The following is a 25,020-nucleotide window of genomic DNA, read 5'->3' as shown; positions in this document are numbered from 1 at the left end:
TACTTTAGCATAAGGAGCAAGGTATTTATCTCCTCCTAAATACCTCGCTCTTTATGCTAAAGTATTTTTAAACCCCTCATATGCGTAATAATCTCTGTTTGTTTTAAGTGTCAATGCTACTTCCTCCTTTCATTTGAAAAAACGTTTTCATGTTTATTTTTCATCGTTTTCTTATAGTAATGCTAGAGAATCCTGTGCCCTTTTCATTGAATGTTTCTTCTCCCATGACAGATTCGTCCAAGGTAAGATCCTCCAACATAGCCCCCTCTCCTCAGCCCAACCCCCAAACAAAATAAAATCCCCCTGAAAACGTCTGTACACTTCCCAATAACCATTACTATATGTAAATACTGGTCAAAGTTTGTAATTTGCAGCCCCTCTCCCAGGGATTGAGGGGGAGTAAGTCATCCCCAAAGACATAGCTATTATGGTTTTCGACTATGCTGAACAAAATGGCTATCTCAAAATTTTGATCCGTTGACATTGGGAAAAAATGAGCGCGGGAGGGGCCTAGATGCCCTCCAATTTTTTTGGTCACTTAAAAAGGGCACTAGAACTTTTCATTTCCGTTAGAATGAGCCCTCCTGTGACATTCTAGGACCACTTGGTCGATACGATAACCCCTGGAAAAAAAAAAACAAACAAATAAACACGCACCCGTGATTTGTCTTCTGGCAAAAAATACAAAATTCCACATTTTTGTAGATAGGAGCTTGAAACTTTTACAGTAGGGTGCTCTGATACACTTAATCTGATGGTGTCATTTTCGTTAATATCCTACGACCTTTAGTGAGTGTTTCCCCCTATTTTCCTAAATAAGGCAAATTTTCTCAGGCTCGTAGCTTTCGATGGGTAAGACTAAACTTGATGAAATTTATATATTTACAATCAGCAATAAAATGTGATTCTTTTGATGTAGCTATTGATATCAAAATTCAATTTTTTAAAGTTTTGGTTACTATTGAGCCGGGTCGCTCCTTATTACAGTTCGTTACCACGAACTGTTTGATTGGAAGTTGATAGTGGAAATAGCAGCAGTTTTTACACTTTTTTTTCACATGTTGATTGATCTTTTTTATTGCTAATAATGCTATAGGACTGCTCTATTCAGTTCTTTATGGAAACTAATATAGTTCCAAATAAGAAGTGTTTAAGGGAATATATTGACTTCTCTTTTTATACAATCTTAAAAGGGCTTATGCCAGATTTTGCTTCTCACTCACTCAGACTATCTCTCTTGGCTTTTTTTACACTTAGCCATGGCGTGATTCTCACCACTACTTGATTTTAATTGAAGTTTATTATTCAGTTTATTTCTCCTCCTCAAGACCTTTCTCTTTACGCTAATTTTTCTTATAGAATTTTAAACAAAGCTTGTTGTACTAAGTAAACGGCCATTGTGTTTAATGAATTTTTCTTTAAGAATTACGGAAAAATGTCAAAATTCTAGTGTAAAGACCAAGGTTTTGTGGAAGGGACAATTCCTTTCATAAAATTAAAAATTTTTGTTCCTTTTAAGCTTTGGTTAAAAACGCTTTGGTGTTTTTAAAAACTCTAAACCAAAAAGCTTTGGTTTAAATTTTTGTTCCTTTTAAGCTCCTTACTTTCAGTTGAGAAAATTGTTTTTTTAATTTCTGATCACTATTAAACCATAACGGTAAATCTGGCTCTTTTTCAATGAAAAACTCCACCATTTGTGAATTATAAGCCACTCACTCAAGTCTACTATATGTAAAACTCAAGAACAAACGGATTTATAGTCCTTATCTTTTTTCTTGTGACTCTCTCCTTAACTAGACCCTATCTTCTAGGGGATCCAGATAATTTCATTCCTGCTAACCCATTGGTTACCCCGGCTCATATCTTTGTTAGTTCTTCCATTACTTTAGAAACAAATTCGGGCTATATATTTTTGCATTAAGAAGGGTGAGGGAGGGGTCTGAAGTATAGTAATAAGCATGAAAAATATGTTATGTACGATTATTCAGCAGATTTTGAGGTAAGAATTTGTTTCTGACTTCAAACTGTCAAAATACTTTACCTCCCCCTAATGTGCAAACATACAAACCATATTATATGTTTCCCATATTTCTTTGTCTTGCCCCGTGCTAAGTTGAAAGAAACTTAAGAAGAAACTAGTTTGTTCTTGAACTTTACACAGCGTAAGCTCAAGTGAGGGGTGAATAATATGCAATTACCAAGATTCCTTCTCCCTACAGAAACTAAGAAAAAATACTCAAATGAAATTCTAAAATTTGAAAACCTTATTTTCCACGGGGGGAGGGGCTATTTACCAGGAAAAAAATTTAGGTGAGGGATATTTTCACCGGGGGTGGGGGATAATTTCGAGGGGTGAATTTTCCGAGGAGAATTTTTTTCCTGAAGGAGTATTTTCAGGGGGATTTTATCATGGAGGGGGAGGGGTATATTTATGCACGTGGGTATTTTCTGGGGGACTCTTTTCGGCAGTGAGGTATTTTGTCCGTGTTAAACCCCGAGAACACCTCGAATTGACAAATATTCTATCGAGATCAGTTTAAATTTTGGATAACAATCTTGCTCAAGAATAGTTTCTAGAACCTCAGTAATTTCTTCACATCTCTTTGACTGCAAAAGAGTGACATATGCATTGTGACTAAGGACACTGATTGCATTAAAACATTTTGTATGGTCCATTGTGATGCCTTCGAATTTCATCTAGAGTCAAAAGGTGTGCTTGCATTATTTACAAGAGGAAAAATACTTAATTTTTTATTAATGATTTCCCCGAACTCTATTACCATGATGTAGAGTTTAGTTCGGTTCATTCTGTGGATACTCTCTTGCTGACCTCTTTGAAGTCCGATGACTTGAAAAAGTGTAATGAGGGGAACATTCACTTCTGCAATATTGTCATAAAAGAGTGTCAAAATCTCAACCGTTATATATACATACACGTAGTGATGTATCCACTGCCCTTCTACATACTAGTGAATTAGGGTGATGGTGATGAGATGATTTCAAGACGCCTTTACTTTTGCCACATCACATGTATAATCAAACTGTGTATAGTGACCTTTTCTCTTGTAGTGGTAGATATGCTAGTATTTTCCAAGAGCAATTTGAAATTATTTACTTTTAATATTTGACTCAAGTTCAAGTTCCTTTTTGAGTTCCTTTCATTATCAATCTACATACGTTTGTAAAAAAAATTATCCCAAAGGGCTCAATTGCCCGTTATTTGGGAAAAACAAGAACAGAACTAAATATAAATTACTATTAAATACATTCATACTTAAAATATATTTAGATTCTAGTCACCAATCCTTACCCGAGTACAACTGGTCTCCGCACCACCTACTTAAAGAAAATTATGCATCGAGGATCTAACATCGACATCAAGTCAGAGTGAAGTTTAAGGATGGATGGCACTTGTACATCTTGCTTGTTCCTAGTTTCATAAGGACTGACATTTCTAACAATTTTAAGAAGTCCGGAAAAACTTGATGGAAGGTCTTCACAGAAATATTGAAATGCAATGAAAGATAGGTCTATTGTATGATAGACTACAGGACTTTTAATGATTTTAGATGGAGATTATGTAAAGGTGTAAGTAAAGATGGAAATGTAGAGATCCACACTGACGAACAGGATAGGGGATGATTCGTCAGGTGGTGCAGCCCCAGGGCTCTGACAGAGCGTTCTTCATGTTGACCAGGCGTAGTCAAGGCTCCGACCAAATCATCTCTTTTCTGGCACAATTGACAACAGACATTTGACCGTGGGGTGCATAAAAGTCAATAGAGGTCGTTGAAATATGTAAGGAAAAGGGACGGCCCAAGAACTGAGCCTTGCGGCAATCCAATTTTAACTGGAACACGCTCATCAGAAGCTACAACTGCAATGGATAAGCCAGTTAGGAATGAAGAAAACCAGGACAGAGCTTCTCCACGAATACCTTGATGATACAACTTCCCAATAAGGATCTCGTGTGTAAGACTGTCAAAAGCTTTCTTCACATCAAGGAATATTGCCACAGGGATAAGGCCGAAGTCTAAGGACTGTCGTATAAAATGAAGAAGCATATAGCATGTGTGTTCTTTTGAGCGCTTCTCCCGAAAAGCAAACTGGTGCCGATAAGAAAACTTATTCGCATCCATGAAACTCAGCAGACGCTTTAGCAAAGTTTGTTCAAATATTGTAGAAAAAACAGACAGAAGAGATATAGGCCTATAGTTTCCCAGGCTCTCCCGGTCACCTCCTTTAACTATTGCTAACACTCGTGCCAAATTGATACAGTGAGGACAAAATTCTGAGCTTAAATGACTGGTCAACCACAGTGCACAGCTGGTGTAAGAATTGAGAGAAGAATTGGTTTAATTAGTTTGGCAGGAATTTGGTCGAATCAATATGAAGAATTTCTTAATGATGAAATTACTATTATCAGTCCCTGCTCAGTAACTCACTCAAGAACCATCGACTTTGCACAGGAAGGGCCAAGGAACTGCTTCCACGATCTATAACTTTAACAAGGAACCACATTAACCGCTGTTGTTTTCCCGACGTTAGCAAAAAATTTAGTCATCTGATGTCGCACTTGGTCTTCATCCAAGAAAAGCTGATTCGGAACATTAAGTGATTTAGGCAGCTTACGAAGACTTTCTGATGATTGCTTAACTTCCTTAATCACATATCAAGTTTTCTTAATATTTTGCTGCAATCTGAAAACCTTTGGGAAAAATTTGTAATTTTAGCTTTTTGACTCAGAGTCTTAAGCATCTTCCGGTATACTATAAAAAGCTCTAATTTAGCATTACCTGGTCTATTCCTATACTATTTCCAAACTTTCTTTTTCGTCCTTATTGAAAATAGTATTCCAGCCGTAGTCCATGAGGATATGGGTGTTGATATCATAGAAAGACTGGGTTGGGGTGTTTGGGAGCGGTGAATAAATTTTTCCTTTACTGTCTTATAAAAAAATCAAATACCTTATTATAATTTCCTAAGCTCACCCTCTCAGGTACTATAAACTCCTATGACGTAACGAATAAATCATCTTTGAGCTTTTTGATATTTGCTGGTATATGTTGGAATCTTGATTTATTATCAGGGACTATTCGGCGGGCAAGGCGGGAGAGTGGAAGTAAAATTCCTACTGGGAAATGATCCCATGTATCTGATGCTACCAATTCATTTTCTACAGAATGTATAAATGAGAACATATTGTCAACAAAGGATTCAGGCTGGTTCGAAATTTTTGCAGGGATATTTATACATGGACTTAGCCAAGAATGGATTACTAGTGCCTGTATATCACAAGCCCGACTCAATGACATGTCCATCATCTCAACTTTAGAATCACCAATTAAAATTATTACTGACTTTTCAGACAACACTTTCCCAAGAAGGTTTTCTAATATTTCTATAAATTGTTCTGTTCATCCGCCTTGAGATCTATATATTTCACCAATCTTTTATTTGGAGATAGTAGCCAATTTTATGAACAGTGATTCAAATACTCGTTCAAGATTTGTTGTCAGATCATCTCTTCATACAACTGCCAGGTTACAAAATTCATAAAATCCTAACCCCTTCCCTCCTTTGTTGCTATCTTCCTATTTAGAAATATTGCATAATATCCAGGTATATCCATGAGAACCTGGTTCTTTTCATTTAAAGAAGTTTTACATAAGCCAATAATCCCAGGGTTAGAATTCCTACATATAAGCTGTATATCATCCAGGGAAGAACTCAGTCATTGAGCCTTCAAATGCTGAGCCCGGAGGACATCCTACAGCCGAGCTCCAGCTTCCCATAACCCAAATTCCTCTACAAAATTATTATCAATAATATTATCAGAATTTTCATGAGAATTCATAGTCGGTATTCTTCCTATAGGGTTGTTAAAAATTTCATTATAATTTACTCTATGACTTTCATATTTATCTAATTTCCTTTTCGTGTGATTATCGTAATTCCTCGATGAAGATTCAATTTCATACATTACTACTCACCAATTTAGGTGATGAATAGAGACCACGCTGTGGTCGAGTGAACAAAGAGTAAATAACATGGAAAGAGAGAAATGGAAATATAAGAAAATAAATAAGAAAAACATAGATGCACATTGCAAAAGAAAGAAAGAAAGAAGTAAATAATATAGTAAATTAAGAAAAGAAAAAATAAGACAATAACAAAAAATACACAGAAACACGGCCTTTGCAAAAAAGTGCAGAAAATTTGCTTCCCCTCACTTTACTGTTGCGAAAATATTCAATAGTTCAGGTCGTGCGTCAGAAGCACCATCACTAGTAACTGCGAATAAAACCCGGGCGATGGGGTCATGGCCTGCATCACTGAACTTAACCCAGTTTGAGATAGATTTTTTTTTTGTTTCTAGCCATAGTTTAGCACTCTGTTGCATGATTTTAGTTTGAGACCACGATCAGCACTGTCGCATTCCCTATATGTTTTTATGAACACAAATGCAATGTTAAGAATTTCCAAAGGTAATTTTGTTTTCTCATTATGCGAGGGTTACATTCAGCAGCTCAAATTTTATTCAAAATACAAATTGCAAAATTAAACGTATGACACGTAAGACAGTATTAATGAACGTACAATTATTGAATTACACATTTTAAAAGCAATTATTGAGGGCTTTAAAGGACAGGTACCTCAAATTAGGTTTTGGTACGATTTTTCCTGAACTCTAAGCTTTGGCAAGGTGGCTTACAGGACCTTAACCAGAGGCTGTTACAGTCCAAGATTTTAAATATAAGTCTGAGATTGCAATTTAAGCCCCGTTGGGAATTTTGGAAGCTTGTAAACTGAACTCACAAGTTCTTCCCACGCTTTGCATGTTCAGATGATAGGTCATTACTGATGCTGTTTCCTGTGCCTTTTAGGATACCATCACAAGCTAGGATGCTATCTTTATGCCTATGATTCAGAACAAAGAGAAAAATAGGATCCGAAACGGGGAGAGAGTTTGAGCGAGAAGGGCGCTTGGTCTTGTTTTTAATTCTGTACATTGCCGTGAATTTTATTAGGATAGCCATCGAACGCAAAAACTGTGAAGAGTTCATAACACTAATCACTTTTATAGTTTGTTTTTGGGTGCCCTTAAATAATTTTATATCTTTCGTCTTGTCTTTCGACGTCAAACCATTGTCTTGGATTCCTCACATCAAAGTTTTGTGTTCACCTCATGGTATTGTATAGGAAGATAACGAGGTCATCACGGTATTTTCTCATAGTAAAACTTTACACGTTTGTGTGCTTCACAAGCTATTTTTGTGTTTGTATTGAATTTCACACAGAATCTCATCTAAAACAAATACATTTTGACCCTCAACCCGATTAATTTGAAAAACATTTATTATATTTATTTTGAAATTGTTCTACCCATTTATTCTTGAATCTTTTAGGCACCTCCTTGAATCTCATCTTAGAAACTTGTCCAAACTACACAGTTGCAAGTTCATAACGGAGAAATTTATTAGGTATGTACATGTTAAAATTAGATGGTCTCTAGAGACTCCTTTCAGGGGGTTTCTAAATATCCTGCGATTGAGTGCCACTCCAATGGGATTTTACAGGGTTCCTATCTCTGAAAGGGATTCCAGAAAATTTCTAACCCCATAAAATGAAAAATAGAGTGTTCCTCAGTACATCGAATTAATAGATAGGATATGAATGAATGAATGAATGAATGAATAGTAATCTTTAAAAATAAAAATCCCAAGCGTAGCAATAAAAAAAGGAAAAAAATTAGTTAAAATTTGATAAAACATTATATATAAACGATAATATAGATAATCAGTACAGCTTAAATTATACATTATACAGCTGATTAATTAAACTTTGAGAAAATGGCACATATAAATCATGATTTAGATAGAAGGAGATTTTAAATTTAGCTCATTTTTCAATAACAGTGGTAATGGAATTGGTTGCTCAGTATTTTGAGGATACTCATCGAAAATTCGGGTAAGAGAAAGGGGTTTTACTTTAAAAAATGCAGTGACGGAAGTTAAAAACAAACAACATAATAATTAAATTATAAGAGAAAAATCCAAAAATCTCGACTCCAAATCCGGCAATCTTTCTTAACGGGGAAAAACAAAAATTAAACTTTAATTAGGGATTAAAACGGAATATCTGCAACAGAACATCTGAGGAGAAATATGATACCAAAGCAATAGCTAAATGAGGATACTTCTGAATTTCTGACCCAATGTGGAAGATTAAGGAGGTACCTTTAATGTTTGTAACAATAAGAACGGACAGCTTTTCTATCCCACTCCAACAAGATTGACCAAAAAGGGAATAAATACAGAATACAGCATAGGAAATACACTATAAGGGCGTGCAAATGAAAATGATTAGACAAAAATTTTCTTCCAACAAGGAGTCTTCAGGAAAGTTTAGCTTTCTCAGGAAAATGCAAAATAAAAGCCAAACGAGTCAGTTTAAGATTTGACTGAGTAGGAATGCTAAGCCGAACAGAAACGATAGAGATATTCTAGAACAAGATTAAAAAAAAGTATGTCACTTTTACTCTCATTAATTGCCGGCCACAATTGCCGGTCGAGAAAAATCTTCCTCAGCTTGGAGAAATGACCTGTTGGGACACAGGATATTAAAAGCATAGTTCAATTGTGTAACATTAATTCCACGAAATGCAAAACTATGTAACATGCTTTGGCTTAAATATAGCTGCAACCCACTTCGGCTCAACAAAGCTATTATTTTATTAAGGAGGGAATAATAGCACCCAGTCTATTACATTTATTAAATAAAAAAAACAATTTTTTTTAACTGAAAGTAAGGAGCGACATTAAAACTTAAAACGAACAGAAATTACTTCGTATATGAAAGAGGCTGCTTCTTCATCAACGCCCCTCTCTTTACGCTAAAGTTTGACTCTGTCTCTCAATTCTTCTTTTTAAAACAGTAAAAAACTTTAGCGTAAAGAGCGGGGCGTTGATGAGGAAGCAGCCTCTTTCATATACGAAGTAATTTCTGTTCGTTTTAAGTTTTAATGTCGCTCCTTACTTTCAGCTAAAAAAACTTGTGTTTTTTTATTTAATTTCTGAACATTTTTGAATCAATGCATGTTTTGATTTTGGCTCTCCGCAGAGGAATAATTAATACGAAATTTGAATTTTTTTTTTGGCTAAATGGCCTTCTCATAATTTTGATCGAATGATTTTGAGAAAAAAAGAGCGGGGGAGGAAGCCTAGTTGCCCTCCGATTTTTTGGTCAATTAAAAAGGCAACTAGAAATTTTAATTTTTCATGAATATTTTTATTAGTAAAAGATTTACGTAACTTATAAATTAGCTTACGTAAAGAACTTTTGTATTCTCATATTTTTATTACATATATGAGGGGGTTCGCCCCCTTGTCAGATCCTCGCTCTTTACACTAAAGCTTAAATTTTGTCCCAATTCATTAAGAATGACCCCAGAATCACAAAAGCCGTAGAATAAATAGTTGAAATTACTAAAAATACTTTAACGTAAAGAGCGAGGTATTAGGAGGAGGTGAGCCCCTCAAATGGGTAATAGTTTCTGTTTGTTTTAAGTTTTAATGCTGTTCCTTACTTCCAGCTGAAAGAACTTTTTCATATTTATTTTTTCATTGTGTTTTTAAATAATGCTATTAAATCCTGCGCTCCCTTCATGGAGATTTTCTTCCCCCATGACAAATTATAAATGGAAAGTTCCCCCAGCATATCCCCCTCTTCTCAACCCCTCCCCTAACCAAAAAAATCCTCCTGAAAACGCCTGTACACTTCCCAATAACCATTACTATATGTAAGCATTGGTCAAAGTTTGTAACTTGTTGCCCCTCCCATGGGGACTGTGGGGGAATAAGTCGTCCCCAAAGACATAGCTATAAGGTTTTTCGACTACGCTGAATAAAACGGCTATCTCAGAATTTTGATCTGTTGATTTTGGTAAAATAATTAGCGTGGGAGGGGGCCTAGGTGCCCTCCAATTGTTTTGGTCATTTAAAAAGGGCACTAGAACTTTTCATTTCCGTTAGAATGAGCCCTCTTGCAACATTCTAGGACAACTGGGTCGATACGATCACCCCTGGGAAAAAGAAAAAAAAAACAAAAAAACAAAAAAACAAATAAACACGCATCCGTGATCTGCCTTCTGGCAAAAAATACAAAATTCCACATTTTTGTAGATAGGAGCTTGAAACTTCTACAGTAGGGTTCTCTGATACGCTGAATCTGATGGTGTGATTTTCGTTAAGATTCTAAGACTTCTAGGGGGCGTTTCCCCTATTTTCTAAAATAACGCAAATTTTCTCAGGTTCGTAACTTTTGATGGGTAAGACTAAACTTGATTAAACTTATATATTTAAAATCAGCATTAAAATTCGATTATTTTGATGTAGGTATTGGTATCAAAATTTCATTTTTTAGAGTTTTGGTTACTATTGAGCCGGGTCGCTCCTTACTACAGTTCGTTACCACGAACTGTTTGATAAACAGGAATCAATTCTTCAGAGCCTATTAGTCAGAGCAGATGACGTAGAAATTTTTTCTTTACTTTTAATTTACAGTAGAGATCTTTAAGGATTACGAAAATAGACCTAGACAGACCATGTTGATGAGTGTTTAAAAGCAATTGAATATGTATTCCAGAGTCGAAAGTTTTCCAAACATTATGAGCAATCAATACAAGCTTTTTCTTGTATCATTACAGTCAATTAATAAATATAAAATCGGGTCAACACTAATATGAGGGTATGAAGTACATGATAAAACAACATAAGTTAGGATTTATTCTAAAAGGCCTGCAGACCATAGCAAGACAGAATACACCCTACAATCAAAGCCCTGGAACGACATATAACAAGAAAAAAAGGAAAAAAAGAAAAAAACACAACAAGGTTCAAAATATTAGCTGAAACACCAATCATAAAAAACCAGTCATAAGAATCGTAACAAGCTATCCTCTCGAACATGATTCCCTGTGTTTATTCCCTAAGCAAAGAAACATATGCAACCGTTTCATAGCATGCATGTTCCGCTCAATTAACCAGCATTCACTGCCAAACACTCGTCCAAAACATTCATTCTGCATCTTAGACTAATATTAACACTTGGATACAAAATGAAATCAGTTTTCATTCACATATCCACAAATTTAGTAAAAGTATGAGCCATCTGCCTGCCTAAACTTCCCCAAAAAATTCCTTCTCTCTCCTAAATCCAAACTATCCCTTTTACCAACAACAAATTCTTCGAATTCTCTTTAACCAGCCAAAATTTAAAATAAACCTCATCCCCCCAACAATCTTTGGCTTCAGATTAAAACCTCAAAGACATAGATCGGTCCTCAGGAGCCTGCCACTCATGGATTTCCTGGTAATTTAGGGAATCCTAAATTAGGTCCAAAAATGATTTGATTCGAAGGGCCACAAAGGTCCAGCTTTTTCTTGATTTGGTCACAAATCACATCTACCGTCCTTCAAGCTCTCTAAATAAGCTGCTTTAAGAAGCTAAACTCTAGGAAACCTAATTATTTTCTCCCAGAATTTCACCATTCTAACCAATGTGACACTACTTAGGGTAAAAACCCAAAATCTGCTTTCAGTACAACTGAACTAAATCAATCTTTCAAGGCTAATATTCTCTTCAGAAATTTCAGCTGAAATACTTCTAGCTTAGCTAATTTAGCAAAACCCCAATCCTCGGAAGAACAATGTAGACCATAAGCTTACTTTTATCTGGAAAACTCTTTTCTGGATCCTTATGTCAGCAATCTGACCTAACTTACTGCTCAAAAGCATATTTTATAGCTTATTAACTCTTAAATTACAATATTCTACATGCCTAGATATCCCCGTTAATACAATAATCTTAACACCCAAATAAAAAATTCTTCTTCAACCTCTAACATCATTCCTCCAAAATTAAAAAGAACCTTAGAATCAACAGCCCTTTTCTCCTAAATACTAATACTACTGACTTGTTAGCGTTAAACTATAAATCTTTCTTTTCTAGAAAATTTTTATTATATTTAATTGCTTCTGCAGATTATTTCTACTATCCGTCACTAGCACTATGCCTTTCGCAAATTTCATAAGGTATAGCCTAAACTAATCCAAAGATACATAAGGGGCTCCAATTCTTTTCATAAAACTGTCCAAATGATTTACAAACAGGAAGAAAAGCTTAGGAGATAATGGACATCCTTCTTTCAAACCCCCATGAGACGTAACCAATTTAGAAAAAATTCCCAAAGCCTTTACAACAAATTTCACCCAAGGATACATATCTGTTATTATTGCTATAAAATAAGATTGCAAGACTATTTCTAACAGACTTTCAATAAACAACCTCCTATCTAACGAGTCAAACACCCTTTTCAGGTCTAAAAAGGTTACGAATAGCCCACCATTCTTCTCTCTAGCATATTTTCTTCTCAGTATATCCAAAGTAAAAATATGGTCAACAGTACTGAATATCAATATAAATCCTGCTTGCCTCTGGCTTCGTATTTTCTTTTTATCTAACCAATCTCTTAGCCTAAATTCCAGAACCTTACAAAAAAAGATTACTTAATACATTTTCCACAGGGATACACCTAAAGTTTTCATGCAACTTCCTATATCCTTTCATAAAAAGGGGCACTGCCACTGAAGTGTCTCGTGAGAAAGGCCACTAAACTTTCTCCACTCCAAACAAGAAAATTGTTGCAAACATGGATATCAAAGTTGTTCTTGTTGACCTCAGAGCCTCCGCAGACATACCATCTGTTCCTTAACACGAATTACCAAATCGTAATCCTTTTTTTTATAATTGATATGTTGTTGTCCCTGGACCAACCTCTCTATCCTCTGAACAATTCGACTCATTTGACAGGCAAAGTTCTGACTCCCTGTTTTCAAAATAATCTAGCCACATATCAATTGCTAGGAAATTCCCTTTTATTCACAGGTCCTGCATTGAACATTTAATTACAGACCAAAACTCCCTAGGGTTATTCACACCATAAGCTATCTTAATTTCCCTGTTAATCTTCATCTGTCTCTCTCTCTCTCTTTTTGCTCTTTTAGTCCTATTATAATATGAACTTACTTTCCTATATTCAGCTAGCCTGTGCAAACTCATTTCCTAACCCAATGGGTCTGTTGCCTTAAGTAGACTAATAACCCTAATCATCTCTTCCCTTTTCAGCACACATTCCTCATCAAAAACACTCATCTTTTCGGGTCATATGTTTTCTATCCCAAGATAAAGGCTTGACTCTCTCAAAAAATCTATCTGTAATTACCAAAACAGCTTGATCCGAATCAGATGGTTCTGAAAAATTAAAGTTCGAATGGAAATCATTTTAAAATTTCTAACTTTCTAGTTCCATTTTAACCAATTCTGCTTTCTCCTTTGCTATTAAAACTGGATCACGGATCTTTTCCTCAAATGCACATATTTCCCTCACCCTTTTAAACCATCAAGTACACGCCCTCAGCTTAATACTCACTGGCAAATGGTCATATCCAACCAACCGTGGGACCCTGAGGTCCACCTCCCGGTGCCAAAGAGACAAACTATATAAAATATAATTAATGAAACTCGGCCAAAACCCAATATAACACGAATAATCACCCATACCAGAATCCCCTCCTATTGTTCCTTTCATAATTAGCAACCCTTCCTTTTTACAAAAAATTAATAAATTATTCGACCATATATTTATTTTTCAACGCATATACCTACTTTTCCTAATAGGAAAAAAATACTCACATTCATTCTCCAAATAAACATTCTGAGGCAAGGAAACAACGAACACAATAAGGTAAACATTATTAATTGATAATATCAACCATTATAAATTTTCAGATTCACTTTCTAGCATACGAAATAAATTAAATAGACCCTTCTTTAAAAGCACCGAAACTCCTCCATAGTATCTACCATTTGCCAAAATTTTTCTCCATCACTGAAAAACAACAAAATATTCATATGACAAAAAGTAATCAAGAAAATTCCACGTCCGAACAAGGCAAAGAACATCCCAACTTTCGCAACCAGCATAAGTACTTGACTCTATTAAATTTTATAACATTTCCCTACTATAACCTTGCCAATTCCAAACTACAAAATGTAATCACAAATCAATATGGCCCTCTCTTGCCTATTCAGGCAATTTTGACTGGTTCCTGGGCACTACTATAGCACTGCAAGTAGTGTGCTCCCGATAGAAAAATATTGTTAGAGCTCTTTACCTTTAATAGCAAAGGTAACTATATCCATTGAAAAAACGTTAGGTGATGACCGACAACAAAAATCTTCTGACAAATTAATGCATGATTTTCAATAAGATAGAATCATTATAAAACAAATGTATGCTACAAACCTAATCAGAATCTCTTAAACACGTTTCTTTAGATTTCCTTATTGCTTTTCTCACCACTGACACTGAAACTAAGAAACTAAATAAATGGTCCAAATGGTCATGCGATTCTGATTCTTGCTGTATTTGGACTTGACAGGCTTGTGGTGAATGTTAAGATTTATAATAGAAAATCCAATCAGCTTAATTTAGAAACTAAGCATCAGAACAGTACAATGATTTCTTATTCTTTATTAGCCCCCACACCGTAGTGGAATTTGATCGGACTAATTCAAAACTTTGATCAACTTTGTTCGTTCAATGCTTAGAAAAGCTAGGTGTGATGACGTTTAATAAGGAAACGGACTTTATTCCATAATGATTAAACGAACCCTAATGCCCACCGAGCAGCCACTAACTCAGTGTTTTTTAACCTACTGGTAAGCTCACATTCAATGCGGACCTTTCTTGTTGGAATAATATTTTTTTCCTGCTAAACACATTGCACAAATCGGCACAATTTAATAGATATCCAGCAAAAACTGCTTTTTGACAGAGGTAGGGACCATGTTTCATGCAAGAACTAGAATTTCTTTGTAAACAACGCTCACATAAGGTTTTTAATAAGGCATTTTTGAATTGTTTTTTGTTCAAGATTTTTTTTAATATTTGTTTTTCATGATTTTGTTTTCTTCAAAATTTTTTTACTATTTTTTCCTTTAAGATGTATCTTAAATATTTTTTCTTGAGTCAGAGACATATAAATGAGTTCTTTTTATTTTTCAAAAGCAAGGGATAAAAAAGAGAAATTTTTTCAAAAAATTTGAAGAATATGCAAAATAGAATATGTTAATGCATGGTCAGAGGCAAATCAATAGGACTTTTTTGTCAAGACAGAAAAATGTAACAGGGAATTTTTTTCAAGCTTAAAAAAACAGGCAAAACAAAATTTATGCAGTCAGAAAAATTTTCAAAACAGAATTTGTTTTCAGAAGTCAAACACGTGAACAAATTTATCTTTCAAAATTCAGAGAGACATGAACTTGAATTAACTTAATTAAAGAAATGGTCATTTTTCCTTTTTACTGTCTTTGGTACTTTAAGGTTGGGCTCAGATGTCATTTTCACTATCCTTCGCACATTGAGGATGGGTTGAGGTATATTTATGCTTATTTAAGGTATTTATGCAATTTCTGCAATTTATGCAGTCAGAAAAATTTTCAAAACATAATTTGTTTTCAGAAGTCAAACACTTGAACGAATTTTTCTTATATCAGAGAGACATGAACTTGAATTACGTGATTTAAATAATTGGTTATTTTTCCTTTTCACTGTCTTTGGTACTTTAAGGTTGGGTTCAGATTTAATTCTTACTATCCTTCGCACATTGAGCATGGGCTGAGGTACATTTATGCTTATTTAGGCTTCAACTGATTCAAACAAGCGACCGTATTTCATTTTCACTGTCCAGGATACTAAAATGTGTGGTTGAGGCACTTGTATTTTGTTTAATTTTCGAGCTAAACCAACGAATAATTGCATTTTAATTTCACTATCTTTGGTATTCTTAGAATGGGCTTAGGTATTTATATACTTTTGTAAGTCTTCACTTAACAAAACCAGAAATTACTTTTTATTTTCAATGTCCATGGTAATTCTAGGCTAGATTGTTGCACAGGTATGATTGTGTCAGTTACCACTTAACCAAAGAAGCAGTCAGATCTCCTTTTCACAGTCTTTGGGGCTTCGAGGTCTGGTTTATATTTCATTTTCACTATCTTTGGCACATTGAGAATGGGCTTAGGTACACGTAAGCTGTTTAAGTTTTCACTTAACCAGACAAGCAACCATATTTCATTTTCACTCTCCAGGATACTTTGACGTGTGGTTAAAGTACTTGTATGTTTTTCTAATTTTGAGTTAAACCGACGAATGATAGTATTTTATTTTCGCTATTATTTGTATTCTTAGGTTGGGCTTAGATATTTATTTGTTTTTGTAAATTTTTCTTTACCAAACCATATTTGATTTTCTTTGTCCATGGTAATCTTAGGTTGGAGTCAGACGCATATATGATTGTGTAAGTTTTCACTTAAAAAAAGAAGCAGTCAGATTTCTTTTCACCGTCTTTGGTACTTCTAGGTTGGTTTCAGATTTCATTTTTACTATCCTTGACACATTGAGGACAGGTTGAGATACAAGTATACCTGTTTAAGATTACACTTAACGAGAGAAGTAACTATATTTAATTCTCACTGTCCAAGATACTTTGAAGTATGGTTGAGGTACTTGTATGTCTGTGTACTTTTTGAGTTAAATCAACAAATAATAGCTTTAATTTTCACTATCCTTGGTATTCTTAAGGTGAGTTAAGGTATTTATTTGCTTTTGTAAGTTTTCATTTTACCAAACAAGAAATCATATTGAATTTCTAATGTCCATGGTACTTTTAGGCTTGATAGAGGTACATGTATGATTATATCAGTTTTCATTTTGCAGAAAAAGGAGTCAGATTTACTTGGGTTTAAATTTTCTTTTCATTATCCTTGGTACACTGAGTTAGTTCTTAGGTATGTTTATGCCTGTTTAAGTTTCCACTTAACTAAAAAACAGTTATATTCCTTTTTTACAATCCTTGCAAATTTGGGGTTGGATTAAGGTACATGTATCCTTGTGAAGATTTCACTTAACTAAAGAATCCTTAAAACTTGATTTTTATTATCCATGGTACTTCGAGGTTGAGTTGAGGTATATGTGTACTTGTGTATTTTGTCGCTCAACCAAAGAAGCTGTCAGATTTCATTTTTTCACTATTTTTGGTACTTTGAGGTTGGGCTGAGGTAATTTTATTCATGTGTAAGCTTTATCTTAATCTAACAAGCAATCATATTTCGTTTTTATTGTCCTTTGTAATTTTTAGTAGGTTTTAGGTACTTGTATGCTTATGAGAGTTTCCACTTAACCAAAGTAGCAGTCAGATTCCATTTTTACTGTCTTTGGTAGATTGTGGTCGGGTTGAGATACTTGTGTACTTTTGTAGGTTTCCACTTATCAAAAGAAGCAGTAAGATATCATTATCTTTATTTCTGGTACTATGAGGTTGTGTTGAAGTATATATAGGCTCTTGTAAGTTTCGACATAACCAAAAAAGCACTCATATGTCATTTTACTGTCCAAGTATTTTTGAGGTTGAGATGAGGTACTGGTTAGGTTAGGTTCAGATAGTTATGTGCTTGTGTAATCTAATTAATTAACTATATTTTATTTTCACTATCCTTGGAACTTTTAGGTCTGATTGACGTATATGTATAATAAGTGTCAGTTTCAAATTAACTAAAAATACAATCAGATTTCATTTTCACTATCCTTGGTACTTTGAGATTGGGTTTGGGTTTTATTTTCGCAATCCTTGGTATATTGAGGTTAGGTTGAGGTAAATTTACGTTTGTGTAAGTTTCTACTTAACTGAAACAAGCTATCATATATCAGTTTCACTGTCCTTTGGTTTTTGAGGTTTTACTGAGGAACATTTATCCTTGTGAAGATAATCATTAACCAAAGAAACAGCTATATTTCATTTCCAGTGTCAATAGCGACGAAGACCACACTGCCTTTCCATAAAAAACACAAAAAACAAGAAGAAACAATAGGGAATTTCTTAAGACAGTGGGACACAAATTGGCATGAATATTTTGGCCCTATTTTCAAGGGCGGTCCTCAGCAATACAAAAAATCTTGTTTCTTGAAATTCTGGTGGGTTCTTTCTACATAGAATTTGCTACAGTTGCATGGTATTTGATAGACACCTCTTTGGCGAATTACTGGAGTTTTATATTCACAGGAAACAATAGATATTTACATTTTGAATCAAACCATCCCCCAGAAGTTAAAAGAGGTGTCGTAATATATCTCATCGATCATGCCCTAGACATTTGTTCTGATTCCTACATCACAGCTGAACTAGAATTTATCAGGGACATTCTTTTTGGAAATGGGTGTCCTCTTTTATTCATTAATAATACAATTAACCGTAGACTGAAAAGAAACTCCTATTAAATCACCGATAATTTACCATGTGAGAATCGCAATAAGACCCAAAACATAGTTTACCTCCCATATATCCTAAAAATCACAATAAATCTTAAAAAAAATTGTGCACACAAAATAATCTATAGGTTGAATTTACCCAAAATTTGACAATCATCAATCTCCTAAATTCTGGTGAAGATAAGACTCCAGTTACTCGCCAAAGAGGTTTTGATCAAATAGCATGCGACTTCGGCAAATTCTATGTAGGGAAGACCAACCAAAATTTTGAGACAAGCCTACAACAGCATAAGGATGATATCACCAAATCTCTGAATTCTAATATTACTTCCTTTTCTTTTGATTGTGCTTTAAGCAGTCATGTTTTTATAATAATAGATATTAACACAGAACCTGCCACAAATAAACCTATGAGATCAGCAGCGAAAAAAGCTAGGCTGGCATTAAAAACGTGTTTTAAAATCATTCTCATTCCTTTCAATGAATTGATTTGTTTCATTACAATATTTTTATCAGTCCTGGTTGAACTTCGCTGAGGTAAGGATGCGGGGACTGTTTTGAAAACTTTTCATTTTAGTTTTATTGATTTTATCTTCTTGTAAGTTGTCTCTTCTTATATGTTTTTGTGTTGCTAAGGATGACCATCGGGTATAGGGCCAAAATATTCATTCTTACTTGTTTCCCACTGTCTTAAGAAATTCCTCCTTGTTTTCTTGTTTTTGGTGTTTGTGATTTTCACTGTCCTTGGTACTTTGAGGTTTGGGTGAGGTATTTGTAATGTTGTTTGAATTTCCACTCTACCTAACGAGCAATTATATTTCTTTTTCACTGTCCTTGGTCCTTTTTTGGTTGTTTTAGGTACTTGTGTGCTTATGTAAGTTTTTATTTAACCAACGAGGCAGTCATGTTTCTCTTTCACTGCCCTTGGGAGTCCTAGGATTTGTTGAGCTACATTAAGGCTTGTTTAAATTTTCTCTTAATCAAAACAAACAATCATAATTTACTTTCACTGTCCTTGATACTAAACCTAACCTTTTTATTAATAATCAACTTTGTTTCAATATATTATTGAAAGTAATTGTTGGCTCCAGTAAAAATTTTCCGTCGTTTCAACTAACCTATAATTTAGATTTAATGGTTATTTTTGTATTCATATTTAATGATATTTTAACAAAAGAAAAATTGCTTAAATAAAAATCATTATTTTAATTCGACTGACCTAAAATTTAAACTAATTTTGTATTATTTTTTTGCCCACCCCACTCTGTAGTGTGGCCTCCTCCTCCTATGGGGGCAAACTTATTATTAAATATCATGCTTATATTTCACAGATTGCTAGGTAATTTCTCTGTCATGGACAATGAAAAAGCAAACCAACACTTTCTCGACTTAATCCATATATAACAAATTTTTCTTATATTAAGTACCTTTTTTGTCAATGTGATAAAACAAGATTTATCTTGACAAATTCTGATGTCTTGAAAATTCTTCGCGTTAGGTGAAAATGAATCGAAAACTTTTGTATATTAGATAAATGATGGATGGCGGTTATACATACATACAAAATATAAAGTATTAAAACTGAAACTAACATATTTATACAAATCAAAATAATTAACTCTCGAGTCGTGAACAAAATGAACTTTCGGGGTATTTACAATATTTTTTGGACAGAGTTCAATGACAAAATTTATTCAAAGTCTTAATGTAAATTTTTGTCGCCACATATGAGGAAATGATACCAACAAATAATTCAACTATAAACTCAGCATTTCCTTTGCAATTTAGAAGACACAGAAGACTTTGCCACCTCTGTTGGACATTTATTATACATTTAGCCAACATTAAAGAAGAAAATTTACGACTTTGATATTTGAATGAGATTAAGACTTTGAATGAACTTTGTCCATGATCTCTCTCCGAATTTTTTTTTTGAATAACCCGGAAGTTTATTATTATATGTATTAGGGGAAACTTAATTTTTTTGTGTAAATATGTTAGTTTCAATTTTAATACTTTAGTTTTTCTACTGATGATGATTGCTGCATATGTGATCGAAATATTTAAAATTTATACCTGTTATTGCTAACTATTTAAATGGAACAATCCTCGTTTGAAAGTTTTTTTAATCGTCATAGAAAGGCAGTGTGGTCTAAGAAAATGATACCTAATTTAAGGTGTTGTGTTGAAAATACGTCACATATATGGGGAAGTGGGACCAACTAAATATAAAATTATAGACTCAACGTTTCCTATGTAATTTAGAAGACACAGAAGACTTTGCCATATTCTTTGGAGATTTATTTTACATTTAGGCAAGATTAAAGAAGAAAATTTACATCAAGACTTTGAATGAACATTGTCATTTAACTCTCTCGCAAAAATTGCAGTGAATAACCCGAGATGTCATTAATTTGTGAATGACCCAAAAATAAATTATTTTGCACTGTTTAAATATGTTACTTTCAATTTCAATACTTTAGTATTTTTATTAATGACGATCGCTGTACACATGATCGAAATACTTAGACTTTTGAACCTGCTTTTGCTATTTGAATAGATGGATTTATCCCTATTTGCTCGTTATTTTTGAATATTTTTAAGGTTATCCTTTGGAAATTCAAAATGTGGTGGATTTATATGAAGTAACTGACCTTTCAAATATCTAAAAATGATTCAAATAATGTTGTTGGAAGGGTATCCTGCTTCGCTATATTACTTACGAAAATTAAAAGGCTACCATCTCAAAAAACTAAGAAATTTCTTACATATTCAGGAAGGGTGTGACTTATTTGACCTTCCAAATTCCTTAGTCATAGAATAGTATCAGTCAAAAAATAGTTCTCAAGTAAATGAAGCATCGTCACCGTTGTTCTAGCAAGTCAAAATCTTCATTTGACAATGACTAAATTAGTTAAAGATTTGAACTGGCGCTTATAAATTTGGTTGGCAAAATGTTTTCTTTAGTGCTTTAAAGGGTAGTATTTTTTGTGGGAGGGGGAGTCCTTGAAAAAATATTTTGGGGAATTATATTACCCTGGGAACCACTTTTCACCCTCCTATACTAGTTGGTCAGGAAAAAAAAAGAATAAATAATGAGCTGGAGATTATTTTTGAGGATGGTTGCTACCGATACAATTATACAAATTTCTTAGTCATAGAGTAGCAGCAGTAAAAAAACAGTAGTTGAGTAAATTGCACATCATAACTGTTTTTATAGCTATGCAAAGTCTTCTATCATCAATGATTTAATTCCTTGAGGACTTGAAGTGGCGTTTATAAACATGATTTGCACAAATTATTCTTTAGTGCTTCTTACTGCACCTTTTTTTCGGGGGGGGGGGGGAGAGATCCTGAAAAAAAAATTTGGGGACATTATGTTCTCCTTTAGAACCACTTTCCCATTCTACTTGGCAGGATAGAATAAATATTAAGTTAGAGGCATATGGCTACCTCTATTTAATGAGCTTTGCATCTTTTCCCATGATGAAAATATGTATCTTTTTGTTCATAATAATTAAATTAAAGATGTTTCACTTCTCATATAGCAAGTTTTCTTGTTTAAAAAAAATTATAGCAATTTTAACCATTTCTAATTTATTTTACTGAAAAAATTGGCTTTTTGGTAAATTTGTCAGAGAAGTTTCTTCTCTTAAGATGAATATACACGATTTACATTTTAAACATTTCATTTTTTGTAACGATAATAAATCATAATTGCTTGGATGAAAAATTGCTTTGGAATTGAATATCAGCACACATTACACTGTGCATCTACACGGAATAAAATGTCTTCAGTGTTCTTGATTGTTTTGTTGATTTTCTCTTTTATTGTTGATGTTATACAAGAGTCCAAAATGTTAATTGTTTTCTTAACAATTGCAAATAATGTTTTAGTCCCTGAAGAAAATTAAGATTTTCCCCTACTCCTATTTTTGTAATTTCCGTTTGTTCTAGATTTAACTCGATTGTCAATTATAAATATTATTTGTTTTAAAATATATCTTATTATAGTTCTTTTACGCACGAGTTTTCATTTGACTTTATTTCTGCTCGTATTTTCATGGATATGGTAATTTACTTTTTATTGAAAATCTTCCTTTGGGGATAAATTTCAGAATTGTTATAGAAACAGTCTTGGAAACTGTTGATATTTTTTCGGTTAGTCTTAAATTTAACATTTTTCTCCAACTTCTTCTAGAAAAATTTTTTTTTGGGGGGGGATAGTTTTATTTTTTTATTTAATCGGCTAAAGCACCTAAGGTACATTATTTCAAAAGTAGCTATTACAGGAAACGGTTGCACGAATTAATAATAAAGCGCATTGTACCTTTTATGCCAATATGTGTTTTTTATTCTTGCAGACTGTCACCTCTAAACTTAAAAACAGAGACTAATTTTTCTACTAGTATAGAATTGAATTTATTTAAAAATCTGATTTCTTTTACGTTACAATTTTATCTAGAAAACGATAATTAGAGGCCAAAATTACTTTGATTGTGGAAAAAAATTGGTTGAATAAAACCACTTTATTTTGCCTCAAAAACACTATAGTTAAAGAAAAAGGAATAACTAAATATGGAAATAATGATGGATCAATTGGGTTTGTAATTATGTTTATCTTGCGTTTAGTCTTTAAGTATTGTCATAGCTGAAATTTAAAACGCAAGAAGAGAATCTGCTTTATTTTCTTAAATTATAATCTGATCCCATATAACGAAAAAGCATGCATTTATTTACCTCAAAAAGATCAGTGTAATGCTGGTTGATGCCACTTTGTACGATTTAACAAAAACTATGTTCTTTGCTAGCATCATAAAAGGTATATAATCCAGTTTTATTCCTTATGACCCAGTTGTCTCTTGTCCTATACTAAAAATTATAAATCTAAAATATTTTAATCTGTGTTCACAGATTGCTATGAGATTCGGTTGGAATAACCAGTTTCCTCCTATATATTCATTTTTGTACTAAACAAAGCATCAAAAGAGGAAAAGTAAAAATATTCTTATATGACTCAAGAAAGACAAATTAATTTTATATCTATATTACATGAGTCTTTGAAACCGAAATTTTACTCTCTTAGAATCAGGGGTGCTATACAAAGTAATAATACTGAAACAGAAAGAGATATTTTCATTCTTACGAGAGGACTCAAGAGAATAAAGACTATGAAATTTGCAATAAGATAGGTTTAAAAGTGAAGATAAGTATTTCAAATAGCGGATGCAATTGCAGTAAAACCCAAAGCTGAAACATTCTAAAATCATTTTGATGGAATTGTTTTGCAGAAGACTAGGGATCTTGTGGTCAATTGCATTTTCAAGAAATGGTATACATGCAGTTACGACGTTTCCCCAAGCATCATGAAACCCGTTGGGGTGGGTGTCAAAAAACTTGCAATCCAACCATTCAACAGTTTTGCCGTTAGGCTAAACAATTTCGATTATCTTGCTGAAGCAATATCTAAGGGAAAACCAACAACAGTCACAAGGCAAGCAAAATCAAAAATAATTATTTTTGTTGGCATTTCAGATTTGTGAAAGAAGAAGCTACGTAAGTTCTCATTCTCCATGAGATTGAGAAATACAGGATTGATATGCTATATGTTTGAATCTTTTATTTTGGCTAAGCAGTATCTATAGTGGACAAAACCATACAACAGTTCAACTTTTCTACTCTAGAGTTGAAAATAACTCAAAATATCCTTATAGTAGTTGTAGTATAGTAGTAGTTTTATGGTAGTAGATAGTAGTAGTATTAGCCAGAAGGATACATTTTGAGCGGGAGCTTGTCTTTCCCACAATTGCCAGTATTAGGCTTCAAGGCAGCTCTGAACGTGTTTTCATGCTCTTGACATATGCCTATACTTCATATGCCACTGATGTCCCTAAGGATGAATTCTATATAGATTTGTAACGGATGTCACCTTCAAATACTATACATAACTACCTGATTGAAGCTGCAGAATTCAATGGGATACGGATCCCATCAGATAAGACGACCAATCAGGTCATTGAAATGTTTGGATAGGGACAGAGATAAACTAAGACTTGTTTAACGTTCTTTCTGTCAAAACACCATATTGAAGCAGAAGCCAGACCATCTATTGACTTGGCATTAAATCACGGTTTATCTAATGCCAAAACTGACTTTACTATCCTCTTCCAACGCTGAAGAAGCTCATTAATGAAATATAGTTTATGTAAAATTAAGGACCATAGCTCAAAATCTTATTATAGTCGCAGGCTGAAATAATAAAACAAAAATCAGGATCGAAATTGGTTAGTTGCAAGATAAAAAGGTTTGGCACAATCAAAAATAGAGCTTGAAACCTAGAGCAAAAATAAATTTTGAATAGGAGTAAAACTTAGTATTGATTTTTTAAGGGAATGGAAAGATTATTCCTGATGAGATTACTTAACCTGTCTGATATTATCAAGTAATATTAATTTTTTTTTCATTTTTCAGGACGACAAATTGTTATTTCTTTTTCTTTTCAGAGCAATGAAAGAGGTCTTTTTGAAGCAATGAATGACATCTCACTGACGCAAATATTTGTTAGAAAAAAGCTACTTGAATATTTTTTAGAAAAAGCATATAGTTTTTGTTGCCTTGAGAAAAAGAAC

At 33.6% G+C, this 25,020-nt stretch overlaps 1 protein-coding gene across 7 annotated transcripts in view; it reads right to left on the bottom strand.

Moving 5' to 3' along the window:
* LOC136026937 (alpha-(1,3)-fucosyltransferase C-like) overlaps positions 1 to 25,020 on the bottom strand; it is a 203,277-nt gene that overhangs the window by 39,693 nt on the left and 138,564 nt on the right. For 2 of the 7 annotated variants that reach the window (XR_010617448.1, XR_010617454.1), the window contains exon 1: positions 23,132 to 23,265. The exons of the other annotated variants lie outside the window; for them this stretch is intronic. The gene's annotated coding sequence lies outside the window, so the exon portion shown is untranslated. Of the gene's footprint in view, positions 1 to 23,131; positions 23,266 to 25,020 lie in introns of those variants that run through there. 7 annotated transcript variants of the gene reach the window in all.

Source organism: Artemia franciscana, chromosome 5 (assembly GCF_032884065.1).
Source record: "Artemia franciscana chromosome 5, ASM3288406v1, whole genome shotgun sequence".
In the NCBI taxonomy this organism is placed as follows: domain Eukaryota; kingdom Metazoa; phylum Arthropoda; class Branchiopoda; order Anostraca; family Artemiidae; genus Artemia; species Artemia franciscana.
The sequence above is the reverse complement of the archived record's forward strand: the minus strand, read 5'-3'. Positions and strand labels throughout refer to the sequence as shown.